The sequence below is a fragment of the Podarcis liolepis genome (genome assembly GCF_965112155.1).
Source record: "Podarcis liolepis genome assembly, chromosome: 17".
Lineage (NCBI taxonomy): Eukaryota > Metazoa > Chordata > Lepidosauria > Squamata > Lacertidae > Podarcis > Podarcis liolepis.
The window spans coordinates 40,705,501-40,722,537 of NC_139571.1; the positions used below are offsets into that span (position 1 = coordinate 40,705,501).

Below are 17,037 nucleotides of genomic sequence, written 5' to 3' on the forward strand. Positions count from 1 at the left end.
TAAGAAATGAGTGAGTGGGAAAACCTGAACAGACCTTTCCTAGTCTTGAGGAAATGAAGAGTAAAAAAGCAGAGAGAAAGAAATACTTGCGCCAATTAATTTTCTGAGATATATTCTAGGAACAGCTTGTGCTGTCTGTGCCAGATCTTCAGTAGATCAGTGCTGCTTTCCTCCTAGGTAGGTTTTCACAACGGTCTAATAGCATGACCGTTCAAAGGTGGGTGGGTAATTCTCTTCCTACAGAGCACATACTAATTTGTTTTGCCCCACTGTTTTTGAAACCCTTCAAAGCCAGGCAAAAGTAAAACGACGATATGGATCCTTTCTTCGTGAAAATCTTCCAACTTCCTGGAAAACGATGACAGTCTCCAGCAGTTCATAGAATTATCGAGTTGGAAGGGACCCCCCCAAAGGTCATTTAGCCCAACCGCCCACAATAGCAGGAGTGCAGTGCAGTTCAGATATATATGAAATCTTATCCAGAGAGAAAGCTTGATGGAATAAGTGGTCCAGAAGTTGCTTGATCTCTTTAACAAGCAACCAGATCTTTGTTTCCCCTTCCATGGCAAGTCCTTCCCATGTGGTGGTGCAGCATATTGTATGTGTGGTAGAGCACACAGAAGAAAGCTTCCTTTTCAGACTGACCCCCGCCCTCCCCGCAAAAAGGACAGCACAGACCGGACAAGAGTCCTTGCTTCTGAGACAAAAATGACACGATGTTTAGGCACCACATAACACTGCGCTGAAGACGCACCCCACCATGTGCACAATAGTCTACCAGTGCAGACAACATGCCACAGGGTCAAACCTCACCACTAACCCTGCCTGAATGACCTACTTTGCACCGGTGGCATTTTGCATCTCTTGGGCAGAAAGTGGGAAAACTACAGGCTTGCTACTAAACGTGGCAGTGAGAAAGCAGTTTTTGAGGATGAAAGTCAACAGGTCCAACTTGGATGAGTGTGATTATCGCTCCTGGGAGCTTGTCAAAACTGTGGGGACGGAGATGAAAACAGAGAGGGAGAGCCCGTGGGGCATTTGAGTTGCCACTGGAAGCAAAGATTTAATTAACAAATGATGCTGGGAGACAGAGGCCTGGAGAAAGGGAAAACAGATGAATAGCCCTTCCCTCAGTGGGCGAGATTAGGAAAAGAGTTACTGATAACTAGCTATGGCTTTTAGTATTCAGACTCGCAGTTATTTAGACGTACATGGTCTCCTGTATCTGTACTGGATTGCACAGCTAAACAGCAGGGAGGACGAGAACTTCTGGATTGTTTACAGGTTTCCAGTCTGGGATAAACACAATCCACTGTTGTTCCTGCGCAGGGGATTAGCATCCAGAGATGGGATTATATTGTAGTCAAACAGAAGCTGAGAGGGGAGAGTATCAAAGATGGCAATGACCCCATTCTTGGGAGGGGCCTGGGCCTTTGGGCAGACGAATTGGTGGCCCAAGCGTTGCTTTTGCACCGCAAGGGACTCGCAGAATTACAGCTGGCTTCCCACTTTGCCTTATGCATCCACACAACAGGATATGACATAGCCACATGAGGAAGAAAAGGACAATTCACCTGAGTGCACTTAAAAAAAAAAATGTGTGAAAGTGCAAATAAAAGGTAAAGGTCAAGGGACCCCTGACTGGACCCCTGGTCCAGTCATGACCGACTCTGGGGTTGCGGCGCTCATCTCGCTTTATTGGCCGAGGGAGTCGGCGTACAGCTTCCGGGTAATGTGGCCAGCATGACTAAGCCGCTTCTGGCAAACCAGAGCAGTGCACGGAAACGCCATTTACCTTCCTACCGTAGCAGTACCTATTTATCTACTTGCACTTTGATGTGCTTTCGAACTGCTAGGTTGGCAGGAGCAGGGACCGAGCAACGGGAGCTCACACCGTCGCGGGGATTTGAACCGCCGACCTTCTGATTGGCAAGTCCTAGGCTCTGTGGTGTAACCCACAGCGCCACCCGTGTCCCTTAATGTATAGTTAGCAGAGTAAAAACTTAAACACGTTGCAGGATTCCCAAAAATTTAACCAGAGGCATCCCGACAGTGCAAATACTACTGAGCAATTACTTCAATAACTTTTTTGAATGTTTTAGGTCAAATTATAAAGGGGAGGGGGGAGGGACACACTGAAAAGGATGTTGACTGTAAGGACCAGAAAAGGCAACATGGTTTGTGTATGTGCTTTAAACATGGAACACCTTTGCAGCTTCAAGGGTGCCCCTTGCTGAGACTCTTAATCTCGGGTTCGTGGGTTCGAGCCCCACCCTGGCCAAAAGATTCCTGCATTGCAGGGGGTTGAACCAGATGCGTGGGAGGGTCCCCTTCCAACTCTACAATTCAAATTAAAAGTCTTAATATATTTTTTTTAAAAAAAAAATTAACGTTGATAAAATGGCACCTCCAGGTATGGAAATAGTGAGCATGTGCTGAAAAGCAGGTGGGAATTGGCTCAGCTGTCCAATATGTCACCACACTTTTCAAAACAGCATCTCTTAAAAAAATGGAAGAACAAGACCGCAGTATCAGTGGAGATTCAACACCCCCCCCTTTAAAAAGTCAGATTTTCTGCAATCGGAAAAACAAGCGTGGTGAAAAGACAAGAGAACGGTGATTTGGTGACAACATCATACACAAGGCCCTATAAAAAGTGAGTGAACCAAGTGGGATTATCCAATATGGAATCACCCTTAGGCTCTGGGGCAACAGCATGGAAGCAGAAATGATGGGAGATAAAAGTCAAAACTAAGCAGAACATGAGTTACCTAAACTAGGATCGCTCAGTCAGCAGAGCATGAGGCTCTTAATCTCAAGGGTTGTGGATTCGAGCCCCAAATTGGGCAAAAGATTTCTGCATTGCAGGGGGTTGGATTACACGACCCCTTGCGGTCCCTTCCAACTCGACAGTGCCACAATTCTATGAGGCAGCCATTTTTTGATCTCCTGAAATCTTTAGGTGCTTCAAGACGCTGTTTTGCCATCAAATGCCACCAGCAAATTCAGACTACGCAGTTAAAGTGGATTTGGTGCTCTTGTGCAACAAACCTATTCCCTCACAAAAAACCAGACTTTGCGATAAGGCAAATGCCAGGAAATTCTGCTGTAAAGTGTGAGATAGCAAATGTTTTCGTCGTGCAACCTCACTGAAAACAGATCGGAGCGCAAAAGCATCAAACGTCATAATACCACCCTGCAAACTTTGTGCAATCAAATCAGGAAGGATGGTCAATAAACGGGTCATCTGGAAGCAACCTTTGTCTGAAAGCAGCAAAACCCTACTGGATTGGATCCAGACTATAGCACTGGGGGTGGGGGGGGGAGGCTTAACCCTTGCCATTCCAGGATTGAGGGCTAAGCATGGTGCTATAAAAACAGCCCTGGATGAAAATAGAGTAGATCTGTTTCATACGTTGTCTGTGGCTCCTGACTGCCTGGCCACTTGATGGGAGCTAATCCAGTCCCAATGAGCTTGGGAAGATATGGGATGGCCAAGCAAGTGCTTTTGTGTGTGTTACACATTTGCTTCAATGCGATTCTGATAAAAACTGATAGGTGGTTTGCTCCCACCTGTTGTTGTTGTTGCTGCTGCTGAGTAGAAGCTAAGATGCCTCAACTCGAAAGTTTCGCCTCACTCGCAAAACTCATTAGGTAGCCACAGGCAAATAGCAATCTCAGCCTTAGCTACTCAATCTGCATTATGAGGATAATGCTGTGCTTCCACACGGGGCTGCCCAAAGGATTACTGAAGCACCAAGAATGCTTGAAATGAACAATATACATGCTAAGTGTTATTACTATTATCCTACTCTAAAGGGAACCGGGGAGAACTAAATGCGTTTCCCCCTTTCCATTCTCTCTGCAACATCTGCTTCCCTATCCAATTGCCCTTTTCTCCTGTACACCCAGAGCTCATTTCAAATCCAGTTGTCACAGATGATGCTCATTTTGCGGGAGGAAGAGGGCGCATTACTAGCCCCTCGGGGGGCTAGCCGGCCTCGGATCCATGTGAGGTCCCTGGCCCTCTCAGCATGGTGGGCTACCTCTGGCCCAGAAGTGGCCCAGCTGATTAGATTGATGGCTTCCTGACGTCAGAATGCGATCCGTTAAAAGGTATTTATCTCAGGCTTGGGCCAAAGCTGCAGGAGAGATTAAAAGAGATTGAGGCCAAGATAATCCTTCTCCAGCAGCATCCCAGAACACAGCTGCCAAAAGGCCTCCGACCAAATGCATTTGGCAGTCCGCTGAACACCTTTTTTCTAGAATACAGTTGCCTCAATTATTTCCCTAAGGTGTGTGTCCCCATTGCTGCCCTTTCCCAACCTAAGGTGGGGTTCAAGAGGACAGTGGGTTTCGCCAGAATATAGCCTGCCTGCCTCTGGATACCCCTCCAGACCCATTCCCCATAAAATGAAATATATATATATATATATATGCATGTATATTTTCTCCCTGGGATCGTTTCTGTTATCTTAATGCAAAACACAAATGAATCACACCAACATTCTCTGGATGTGCTCTCCCCCCCCCCCCTTTCGAGAAAGCACATAACTCTCCCTCTCTTTCCCCTCCCAACCCGCTTGCTTTGCATTAAGTCCCAATCCGATTTCCCCAACTCTCTGGTGTCTGATTTAATTTGCCTGATGCTGCTCCTGGAATTGGCCCTCCCCCAAACCCCCACCCTTCCCTCCACAGTATCCCAGCTCCCCACAGGGAGATCTGTCCTGGGAGAGGATGAGACGTTGAGAGCCAGCGAGAGATACCAAGCGTGTGGACTGCCGCTGGTGCTGGAACACAAACAGCTGAAGTGAACTAGCAGTGGGAGCAGGTACCTCGTGGCCTGAAGGAGCCAGACCCCCCACCCAGGGAGCCAGGGGGTCCCGAGCAGGAGGGGTCAGCCCATAGAGAACGGTAAGAGTAGACTCCCTTCTTGTTTCTTCTCCCCTTTCCCTGTTTTCCCGGATCCCTCACTCTTTGACTTGGTGGAATGCAAATTCTGGGTTTCCTAGGGTGTTGAAAGAGACCTGGTTTAAGAAGGTTGTGGGACAGGCGATTGCGTAAAAGTGATTTTGTTTCTGGGGCTACTTTCCCAAAACTACATTCCCCCAACCCATTATCTCTGTAGTGTGTGGAGCGGCGGTGTGCATATTGTCCCTTGTGAAGGCAACAGGAGTGTTATCTATCTCTATCACTGATCAACTTTCCAACTGACGAACTCATTACAAACTAAAAAGCGACCAGGCTTCATGAGTGATGGTGAACGAGCTTTCCCCTGTACTTTTTGCTGTCCTGAAGGATTTACGCATCCTGCCTGAAGTGGGACCTCAGAGTTGGCAGGTTGGCACAAGTTCTGTTCTGCTCACTGAAAAGGAGAGAGGACCAGGAGTCCCGCTTCTCCCAGAAAAAGGTCCCCCTAATGTAATGAGCTGGCAGCCACATGCTTCAGATTCTCACCCTTGCACCGTACTTTTAGAGTTCTCTTTGGAGAAAGAATCCACAACATTTGGTGGGAGCTGAAGGAATAGAGGAGGAGAGATCAGGGTAATTTTATCCTGCCCTTTGATCTCTGCTGGCAGGAGGAGGAGGAGGGTAAGAATGGTGGTGGATCAACTCTATCCGGTGCTGAAGGAGCTCAGGGTCAACAGGACAAGCAAGTCCTCCCTGCATAGGGATTACATGGAGTCCCAAGACATCTATTAATCCCACGTCCTTCCGTGCCTTTCCCTTTTCTATTTACAGCTCTTTGCCATAGCCTTCACCCGCCTTCCCTGCCTCAAGAGGAAAACTTGGGGTGCCGTAGAAATTCAAGGCAGAGGAATCTGCACTGCCTGCTCCTCCCCACTGGTCCGTTTCCTTTCAATTTGTGACATTAGCTGATTTAAGTCTCAAAAACAAAAGTTCACACCACTCTGTTGTACAGGCAAGTGGCACCCACACAGCAACGTCAGGAGGTGCCCTGCATTGGTGGGCCAAGGCACACTGAGTACATCCCTCAGAGTTGTTGCTATTTTGGCCTACCGCTTGTGTAACGGTCAGCTGCCAGTCTGCAAAAACTTACAGGTCCGGCCCTATCGTTGGGCAACCTGAGGCAGCAGGTTCAGTGAGGGGTTGAAGCGGTTTGTGCAGCACGGCATGCCTCTGCAGCTCTAGGGTAGCTGGCTGCCCTCAGGTGTGGCAACAGATACTGAGATGTCTCCAGTGCCAAAGTGAAGATTCAGCTGCCGTCTCAGTTGCTTTCGGTCCACCCTCTTGGTCTTCGCCTCAGGTGGCAAAATGCCTTGGATGGCATTGGACGTAAGCACAGCTGGGAGCTTCCTTTTGTTAACTGAGCCACAAGCACACACATACACATAGTATTGAGGGGAAAACCTGAGTGATCCTACCCTAAACTGATTGTCCTGATAATATCAATGAAGTGTATGGAAAGCAAAACAGAGTCACCAAATACTCTGGGGTTTTTTTTAATGTAGAAAATATTTCAGTTTCTTATATTTGGAAAAATGCTGCTGGTTTGGAGCAGAGGTATTGTTCACATGCTTGTTTCACACCAGGTTTGTTTTCCACATACCAGGTGAACATATGGCCAGCTTTCATTGGTTCTTGCCCTTAGCGAGCGGTGTTTGGTCCTAAGGTAACTACCAGTGTGAGCTTTCTTCATATAGAAGTTGCAGAGTTGAAAGGGACCCTGAGGATCATCCACTCTGACCCCCTTGCAATGCAAGAATGAATATGCAGCTGCCCCCAGTGGAGATCGAACCTGCAACCTTGGCGTTACCAGCGCCATGCTGTAACCAATAGCTGAGCTATCCAGGCTATTGGCCTTAATGTGTGGTGCTTTACCCTAGAGCAGCAGTAGCCAACGTAGTGCTCTCTAGAACTTGCTGTACTATAGCTTGAATCATCCTTGACCACTGGCTGTCTTGGCTGTGGCTGATGGGAGTGATAGTCCAAAACATCTAGAAGGCACCCAGTCAGTGAAGACGGATCTAGAGGCCTTGTTTTATGGTACAGTCCTTCGGGGAAAGCCATATTTTGTATAACATAGGCGAAGTTGTCTAGGTGCTCTAGCACTACTGAGAAGGACCGAAAGAATATAATAGGTCCAACCAGATGTGATAACGTAGTATTAAGATATTGCAAAGAAGATAAATGCAATCACTGGTGGCATTAGCAAAGCACCGTATACAGGACATGGGGCACTTTTTAAGAACAAAAAGGAAGAATTCAGATAGTAATAACAGGTGTTTTTTTAATATGTGTAAGGCTGAGGCATCTAGGTAGGTTCAACTAAGATATTATTATAGAATAGAAGGGCTTGTAGTTATTTTCACAGCTGTCATAACTCTTCATTATAGCTGAAGAAATAGCAACAGAAGAAGCATCTCCTCCATTTTTTTGTTTTTGTTTTCTTAGTGACGGAACAAATTGCCAAAGACAGGTTTTATTTGTTTTAAATGTCATAATGTGTTGTACAGAATTATGGATGATGTATAGTGTTTTGGAGCTGGAATTTGTGGAGACCTGGACTCAAATCCCTACTCAGCCATGAAGTCCTCAGATGACTTTGGACAAGTCATTAATATTCAGCCTAACCCATCCAAACAGGGTTGTTGTGGGAATAAAATAGGATTAACATATTCATGCCCCTCTAAACTGCTTGGACAAAGAGCAGGATACGAATGTGATAAAGTCTCTAAAGTTCACTTAAAATCAGATAAACATGACCCAGATAGGATCAGAAAATAAACAAGTGTGCTCTTAACCCTCAAACTCCTTAATTAAACAAAGAAAGCTTTAGTTGATCACCTAATTAAAGCTTCCATTCTACCCTATACTGTAACAGGTAAAGTAAATCAAGCATCTCTCTATCTATTGAGAACTGTTCAGGATTTATGTATAACATATGAGAAACACAACAAGCCTACAGAGTCACATCATTTAAAAGTTAATGCTTATGTCCCAACAAAATCAACAGGGCAAAACGTAAGCTCATTTCAGCTCACTAATAGTTCCTCATTATCTTGGGGGGGAAAGTGACAAGTGGGGTGACTCAGGGTTCTGTCCTGGGCCCATTGTCGTTCAGCTACTTGGATGAAGGTATTGAGGGGATGCTCATCAAATTTACAGGTGACACCAAATTGGGAGGGTAGCTAACGCCGCAGAAGACAGAATCGGGGTCCAAGATGACCTTAACATACTGGAGAACTGGGCAAAAACTAACAAAATGAATTTCAGTAAGGAGAAATGTCAGATTCTGCACTTAGGCAGGAAGAACCAGATGCACAGATATAAGATGGGGGACACCTGGCTTACTAGCAGTACATGTGAAAAGGATCTAGGGGTCTTGGTGGACCAAAAGCTTAACATGAGCCAACAGTGTGATGCAGCAAGAGAAAAAGGCTAATGCTATTCTAGGCTATATCAACAGAAGTACAGCGCCCACATGAAGGGAGGTTATAGTTCTGCTTTATTTTGCCTTGGTTAGACCACACCTGGAGTACCATGTCCAGTTCTGGGTGCCACAATTTAAGGAGGATATTGTCAAACTGGATGGAACGTGTGAAGTGGAGGGCGACCAAGATGATGAAGGATCTGGAAACCAAGCCTTATGAAGAAGAGTTGAGGGAGTTGGGTATGTTTAGCCTGGATAAGAGAAGACTGAGAGGAGATATGATAGCCAACTTCAAATATCTAAATATCCAATGGAAGGTAGAGCAACTTTCTGTTTTCCTCCTCTGGAGGGTAGGATTCAAACCAATGGCTTCAAGCTACAAGAAAGTGTGATTAGAAGTAAACATCAGGAAGAGCTTTCTGGTGGTAAGAGCTGTTCAATTGTGGAACAGACTCCCTTGGAAGGCGGTGACCTTTCCTTCCTTGAAGAGTTTGGGTGGCCATCTGGATGCTTTAGTTGAGATTCCTAGATAGCAGGTGGTTGAACTAGATGACCCTTGGGATTCCTTCCAACTGTATAATTCTATGATTCTGTATCCATTACCATACATGATCACATTCAGAGCTGTAAACAAAGGTGTGCAGGCAGCCATGCTGGTCCCAGCCAGGGTATGGGGGGAATCCACTGAACACAGTCATAACCCAACAAAAAAATCACAGAGCCAATATGTTTTTTGCATTTCAGGCTCGATCATCTATTTTTAAAGGTGAGGTAGAGGTAAAATATGTTACCACTTGGAAGGACATCTTACTGAATCACTATTGTAAAACTAATATATTTTAGGTGTACTATGGCCTACACTCTCCAACCGTCCACCTCCATTTTATTTATTGTTTATTTTATTTCATAAAGTTTATATACTGCTTGATTGTAGGGAAAAGCCCAAAGTGTTGTTTTCTTTCTTTCTTTCTGCGAGTTTACCATTTTGTCATTTTTAGATGGATTGTATTCAGGGCTTTTTCCCCAGCTGGAACTCAATTCTGGCACCTCTCAGGTGGGCGCCATTGCCATTATAAGAGAACAAGGGAGGCGTTGATGGTGAGTTCCAGCACCTCTTTTTCTAGAAAAACAGTGCTGATTGTATTGCATTAGCATCACGGGTTCTGCCTTGTGTATATGAAAGAAGGACTGTCTGCATGTCCCTGGCTTTCTCCAGCCTCAAAAGAAGCTTCATTTTTTTAAAAAAATTATATATTTTATTCAGGATTTTCTTGTTTTACAGAAGTGTAGTGCCTCGTATTTATTTTTTTTCCATGTAACATTTTTACAAATCCGTTTCATTTGTTGAGGCATTAGGGGGAGAAGAAAAGAAAAAAGAAAAAAGAGGGGGGGTGGAGAGAGGGAGGATGGATAGGGGTGGGGTCGGGTGGCGGTGTTTCTATTATGTTTAATGTATGTAGAGTTTGGTGTCAGCGTTGCTTGTGTTGTTCACTTGTGTTCCTTTGGTGGTGAGAGAGGTTGGGGTTGGCCTAGGGTGTGATTGTTTGCTTGTGATTGGCTGTGGTGATCTTTGTTTTCGTGTGTGGGACAACAATGCCCATTTACACCACAAAGAACTCATAACCCACCTGCTCTCAGCAGCCAGAAACACCATAACCAGACACTGGAGAGACCTGTCAGGAGTAAGCATGGACCAATGGTACCAAATAGTATGGGAAACAGCCCTACTAGAAAAATTAACTAACAAACTGAAACTGACACGGGGACAAACAGAAGAAGACGCCTTCACCCCGGTATGGCTCCCCTTTATCACATACACAGCCCAACAGGACAGTGACAAGAATCCACCAACAGCATACAAATCAATATGGCTAACCTGATCCAAAAGAAGCTTCATTTGATGCCAGATCAGCTTCAGGCCTGGTTCAATGGACAGGGTTCTTACTGCATGTCCACTGAAATACTTTGCAGAATTTGCTGCATTTCCGGGCCAACATTTGCTTTCTGCCACTTACTGTAGGGTACAGCAGGGCTGAGGCTTCAGGGGGAGCTACGAGTTATTCTTATCCTTGTGTGTGGCTTCTTGTCCTTCTGAGGTTGGGAACAATTCCCAGCCTTCATTTAGACTGTTCCCTTTGCGAGATTGGAAGGTTCCGCTGGAGACCTGAGCCTAAGCTGCTCCATCTCTGCCTCCTGCTATATTTAGCCCTTCCTATCCCTCCTAATAAGTGAGCCTCTGCCCTAGCGTAGGATTCTTCTGCCAGCTTAGTAACCCCTCACCTTTGCAGCGGTGCAAACTTTGCCGCACGCGGTAAGGCACCAACCCCCATCACGCCTCCTTCCCCGAAATGAGCACGGGGGCTTAAAAATAGCTAAAGGAGAACGAGAAGTTAGGGGACGGAGCGGGTGGTGAATGACAAAAAGAGAAGTTGGGAAGGGAGGTACGATTTGGAAATAGGACAAGGAGAAGATGAGGAGATGGAGGAGCAACCCAGGAGGCAACAGAGCTGTGCCTTGAATGTGGGGCTGAGGTTAGCAGAGCTGGGAGAAGTAGCAGGGATTTGGGGCCCTCACAGGACAGGAGAGGGGCTGTAGACAGAGTTGGCAAGCTGCCACCCATTAGAGGCAGAGGAATGGACACTGGCACCATTTGCAGCCAGGCAGGGCTGGTGGGCAAAGCACTGTGCCAGGAGGGTGGCCAGAGAGGTTGGAATTGAGGCAATCTGGGGTCGTAGAGAAAGCCTTAGTTTGGAAAGAAGGGGGTTCAAAGCCCACACCGCTGGATAGCTGTGGGCAAGGACTTAGCCTCTCATACCAACCTCACCAAATTGTTGTGAGGACACAGGGTACATTCCCCCATAGGGTGGCCACTCTCCCCACATTACAGCGTATTTACAGAGTCTGTTTAGAGACAGCCTCTCTTTGAAGGGCTCTCTGACCCCAGTCTGCTGTAAGGCATAAGGGGAGTCGCAGTGGCCCATTGAGTGTTAATACCTGGGCGGAAGAGCGAGCAGGCAATCTGCAGGTCACCTGGCCGCAATCTTCCCCACCATGCAGGGATGTATTGTGTTTCTGTTTAAATTCCAGCCATTATTTTTAAACGTGCGCCTATACATACAAATTAGCCAATGCAAATGTTACGCAAATCTGTGTGTTCTCTTCTTTGTGGTGAAACCTTCCCCTCTTGCCTAAATGGCCCTTCTGCCTGAGTTCTAGAGAGGAATGGCGGGACGGCATTGTGAAAGAAGGAACAATGGGTCTAGCCCCACTGCCATCTTTTTAATAACTCATTTGATGTTTTATCACACATGGGCTTGGAAGAGAAATGTCACAGATCTTCCAAAGCTCTTGTGTTCCATGGCCTTTTGATCTCGCTCAGAGGCCTTCCCTCGCCACACCTGGCTGGACCATTAATAATAATAATAATAATAATAATAATAATAATAATAATAATAATAAATTTTATTTATATCCCGCCATCCCCGGCCGAAGCCGGGCTCAGGGCGGCTAACAACAATAAAACAGTACAAAAGTACAGCACAAACAACACTCTAAAATCATTCATTATAAAATTAATTCATTCAAGCCACTGGCAACCATTGGGCCAGAGCTCCGCGAAGATTGCCGAGGGAAGGAGTCAGGCTGTGCCCTGGCCAAAGGCCTGGTGGAACAGCTCTGTCTTGCAGGCCCTGCGGAAAGATGTCAAGTCCCGCAGGGCCCTGGTCTCTTGTGACAGAGCGTTCCACCAGATCAGGTGGAGGGAGGGAGGCAGAGATGGTCCGCCAAGGATGGTTAATCTGACGAAGGAGGCACTGGCCCATAAAAGCTTCTGCCACCACAAATCTGGTGCAGACCAACTCTATGCATGTTTACTTTGAAGTAATTCCCCATTAAACACCATGGGGCATATTCCCAAGTAAGTGTGTGCTTGCAGCTGTGAGCCTTAATCTTTCAGGTGCCACCTGTCTCTGCTGTTTTTGCTTTAACCCTAACACCATTCCTATAACTAGCAAAATAAATAGAAATGGAAAAGTATCCTGTTGTCGTACTTGGAGGGTTAAGGTTGAGAAGAGGGAGGGTCCACAGTGAAATGTGGACCACGTGCTTTCCAGCGCATAACTTCCACTTTTAGTCACTGTGTTACACTGCAGAAACCTCAAATCCCTCCTTTCTCTTCCTCTTCCTCCTCCTCCTCCTCGTCCTCCAGTATAATGTTGTACTGCTTTTACCTTCCATTAACTCCAGGGGTGCAGGGAGACAGGACACGCGTGTCTGATGCTTTTGCTATACTCTGGCACTGCAACATAGCCTCCAACGTTTCTCTGATGAAAATAGGGACATCCCATTCCATAATGATAATGTTACTCTTTTTACCCCATACATCTTACTGGGTTGCCCCAGCCACTCTGGGCAGCTTCCAACATATATAAAAATACAATTAAACATATTTTTTTAAGAAACAAAGCTTCCCTATACAGGGATTGCCTTCAGATGCCTCAGGGGTCGGATAACTCCCTACCCTCCAACATTCCACCAATGAAAATAGGGACATCCTAAGGAAAAGCAGGATATTCTGGGATCAAATCAGAAACAGGGACATCCCTGGAAAATAGGGACACTTGGAGGGTCTGGCACTGTGAATTGCCAAACAGATTCAAGAAAAGGCAGCCTTGGAGCAGAGCAGAGAGCTTGGGCCAAATTGGGCCAGGATTCAGTTCTGGCCTTAGACAAGACAAAGAAAAAGAGAGGGAACAGAAAAGTCAGAGGCCAATTCCAGCTTTTGCCAACCTCCTGATTGTTAAGACCAGTTCTTTTTTATAGAAAAAAAAGGTGTCAGTACTCGCTATGAAGTTGTCACAGTAAGTGCCACACTTTTAACATGTGAGGAAGAGGGGAAGGTGCTGGTATTGCGTACCCTTGCGTCTTGGTTAAGACTACAACTCCCATCAGTTCCCATCTAGCACAGCTGTGCTGGATGGAGCTGATGAGAGTTGTTGTGTGGAGGGCTCAAGTTGGAAAAGGCTGTCATATTCAAACACCTGTTTTGCAGAGGATAACATGACAGCTGCACATCTTCCTTTGCTTGTATGCCTATTGCCCACTGTAATGAACCACACATTCGCCTCCAAGAATAATAAGACCCAGGGCTGTGTCGTTAAAAGAACACTATAAACACTACAAATATTATTGAGTCTCTTGGTGCGGGAACCAGGCCCTGTGACCAGTAGGGCTTCGCAGGACTGGGGCTTTCCTAAGTTTGTTCTGGAGAGGCAAGGCACGGCCGCACAGGTGAGGCCAATTGGTAACTCACAGCACCTGGTGGCAAGAGCCGAGAAGTGATATAAGGTCAGCATTTCCCTTTGGCTCTTTGCCACAGCAACACGCTTCCTGCCTTGTTGCGTTTAGCTTCTTGACTCCTTGCTTCCTGATCCTCGGACCCTTGGCTTCGTAACTCCTTGCTTCCTGATCCTCGGACCCTTGGCTTCTTGACTCCCGGCTCTCTGACCCTCAGACTCTTGGCTTCCTGACTCCTGGCTTCTGAACTCTCATTCCTGCTCCCACCCCGCCATCTTGCCCCAGTCTCGATGTCCTCAGCTGGGACTTTGGCTGCCCATAAACTGGACCATGACAACAACTCAGACAAGATTCAGACTAAAGCACATGGTTAATATTACTGCAGAAGAGACTCGAGGAAGATTGTGCCAATGCATTGAACAGATGCCCCAAGCCAGGACCAATTTTAAACTCCCGAAACATCAAACGTGGAAACAACAGAGATGCACACGTAGATCTACTGGCCTTTCCACCACTGCTATAGTTACAGGAAGGTTAAGGCAAGTGAAATATTATAAATGGAAAAACTCACAGAACAGCCATAAATAAGAGGATGGAGTATTGCATGAAGAGAGAGGGAGGAAAATTTGTCCTAGAAGATGATCACCCATCAAAATTTCTATACCAGTCTTCAGTTGAAATTCCCAGGGTGTTTTACATAAAATAATTTTGAAAAATTAAAAGTACAGTTCGTACAGGAAGAAAGATCTCAAAAGCCAGATAAAAACAATAAGCAAGACTAAAGTTAACTCTAAAAGGCCTTTCCTTGATTCTTGAAAGTACGATGAAGTAGGTACCAAGACCTCTCTGAGGAAAGCATTCCTTAACTGAGGTGCCACCACTTAAAAGGCCCTGTCCTTGGTAGCCACTTTCCTTACATCAGATGGCAGCCCTTTGCAAAAGGGAGGCAGCTTTGAAGACAGACAGCTATTCAAGTATCCTGGCATCACAAAGTTCAACTCTCTTCTTGGGACAGAAGAGCAGATTACACCATACCCACTGAACTGTGGGAAATGGTGAACCACAGGGAAGGTGCGAAGGACCTGTCCAGAGCTTCAGACAATGCTAGTTTGGGACTGGGAATTCTGGCTGTGTTCAGTTTGTTTGTTCAATGGCCTTGATTTGCTCAGCTTGACTAGTAACTTGAGGACCATGTGAGATTTTGACCCTTACAGAAACCACAATAAGGATCCAGTGTGGTTGTAGCAGCTGTGGGCCAGAAATTATTTTTTTAAAAAAATATCCTGTGGTACCTCATGAAAAATAGCAGCCATCATTTCAATTTGCATTGTCAAGGCTCTCTGCAACAAGAAAAACAGGAGAGAAAACTGCCTAGTTTTTAAACTGGGGGAGCTTGTCTTTTTATGACATCTCATATGTGAAACACTTCAGATCTTCTTCCAACCCAGAAAGGCTGGTTTTGTTTGAAGATCGAGAAAGAAAGCACATGAAGGAGAAGTGTGGAAGGTGAACAGAATTGAGAGACGTCCAGAGTCCAAACAAAAGGGGTCTAGAAGAAGTTAAGAGGGAGTTTGGCTCTTGTTCAACAGTTACTTCTCTGGTGCATATTCCCTTGTCACTCCTGAAAAGTTTTATTTTCAATGTCCCTTCAATGCAGATTAGTTAATATACTTCAACAAGCCTTTTATACCTGCAGTACAGACGGGGAAATCAATCATATTTACCCAAAGCATATTTTAAGTATAGAAATTTCTGGTCTGTGCTCTTCAATTTCAAGCACAAAACCAAGAGATAGTTTATTCCAGACTGATAACTCCAGAATAATATGCAAAGTTTAGGGGCGAAGTGGAGTTCGTGGCAATCAAGGAAGTGTAAACAACTCCCTTGCGACTCCATTGTATCCCTTTGATGCAAGAAGCAGGAAAAATCCATCTGCCTGACATGGAAAAAACTTGAGGGAAGAGAGTGGAAAGGTGGCTAGTGAGGTTACCTGCAGAACGTGAAGCCTGAGAAATTTCTGGTGCTGTCTGAAGACCAAGAACAAAGCCTACACGCCATACATTTAAAGCACTTCCCCCCCCCCCCAAAAAAAATCCTGGGAGTGGCAGTTTAAGGGTGCTGGGAACTGTAGCTCTGTGAGCGGTAAACCATAGTCTCCCGAATTCTTTGGAGGAAAGCCATGTGCTTTAAGAGTGTGGTGTGTGGCTATAGCATTGCTCTGACTGCCAAGTTACAACCTATTAAAAACAATTTGTTGTTGCTGTTGTTGTTGTTTAGTCGTTTAGTCATTTAGTTGTGTCCGACTCTTTGTGACCCCATGGGCCAGAGCACGCCAGGCACTCCTGTCTTCCACTGCCTCCTGCTATCCAACCATCTCGTCCTCTGCCATCCCCTTCTCCTTGTGCCCTCCATCTTCCCCAGCATCAGGGTCTTTTCCAGGGAGTCTGCTCTTCTCATGAGGTGACCAAAGTCTTGGAGCCTCAGCTTCAGGATCTGTCCTTCCAGTGAGCACTCAGGGCTGATTTCCTTAAGAATAGAGAGGTTTGATCTTCTTGCAGCCCATGGGACTCTCAAGAGTCTCCTCCAGCACCATGATTCAAAAGCATCAATTCTTTGGCGATCAGCCTTCTTTATGGTCCAGCTCTCACTTCCATACATCACTACTGGGAAAACCATAGCTTTTACTATACTATATTTGTTGGCAATAGAAAAACAATAAAAACAATAGAATCACCCAATGGGAGGCCACATTGGATGTGGACAGCAGTACCTGAGGGTGTTTAATTCTTCCCTTTGGCACCATTTAATTCCTCCATCCTGTAGTTGCTGAAGAAGAAAATCAGGCACAATATGGATACCTCTGTCTTGCCTTCACCCCACAGTGGGGTTATTAGCATATTTGGGAGAGGACTTCAATCAAGTAAACAACACGGGCAGGACAAGTTAAAACATCCCTCCCCTGCCCTGATCTAGTATGGACACCCTGCAGATGCTTTTTAATGTTGCTTTTTTTACAGTTATTATCTTAATGGCAAGAGATTCAATCAAGGTTCTGCCATGCAACACACAGGTTTATTCTGCCTTGATCATTTTGGGCCAATCAACATGCAATCTGTGACTAGGATCTCCTATGGGGATTTTAAAATTGAAAGGTGCTTGGGGGTAAGGTGGGGGGATCCGGACCAAGGCCATGGGGGTATTAACCCTTTTCACAAAGTCTTTCTTAAAAATGAAATCTCGCCGCCACCCAGCCTCAGAATGCGTGGTGGCCAGGCCTTTGGCTAAAGAACTGTAATATTTCTTAAATAGGTAAAAATTTAATGTTATAATATATTAAGATCAAAGAT

The 17,037-nt window shown here is 45.7% G+C and overlaps 1 protein-coding gene across 1 annotated transcript in view; it reads left to right on the top strand.

The window, feature by feature from the left end:
* Positions 1-4,751: 4,751 nt before the first annotated feature.
* The window catches only part of GNB3 (G protein subunit beta 3), a 30,160-nt gene continuing 17,874 nt past the window's right edge, over positions 4,752-17,037 (top strand). The window contains exon 1 of the mRNA XM_083481948.1: positions 4,752-4,914. The gene's annotated coding sequence lies outside the window, so the exon portion shown is untranslated. The remainder of the gene's footprint in view (positions 4,915-17,037) is intronic.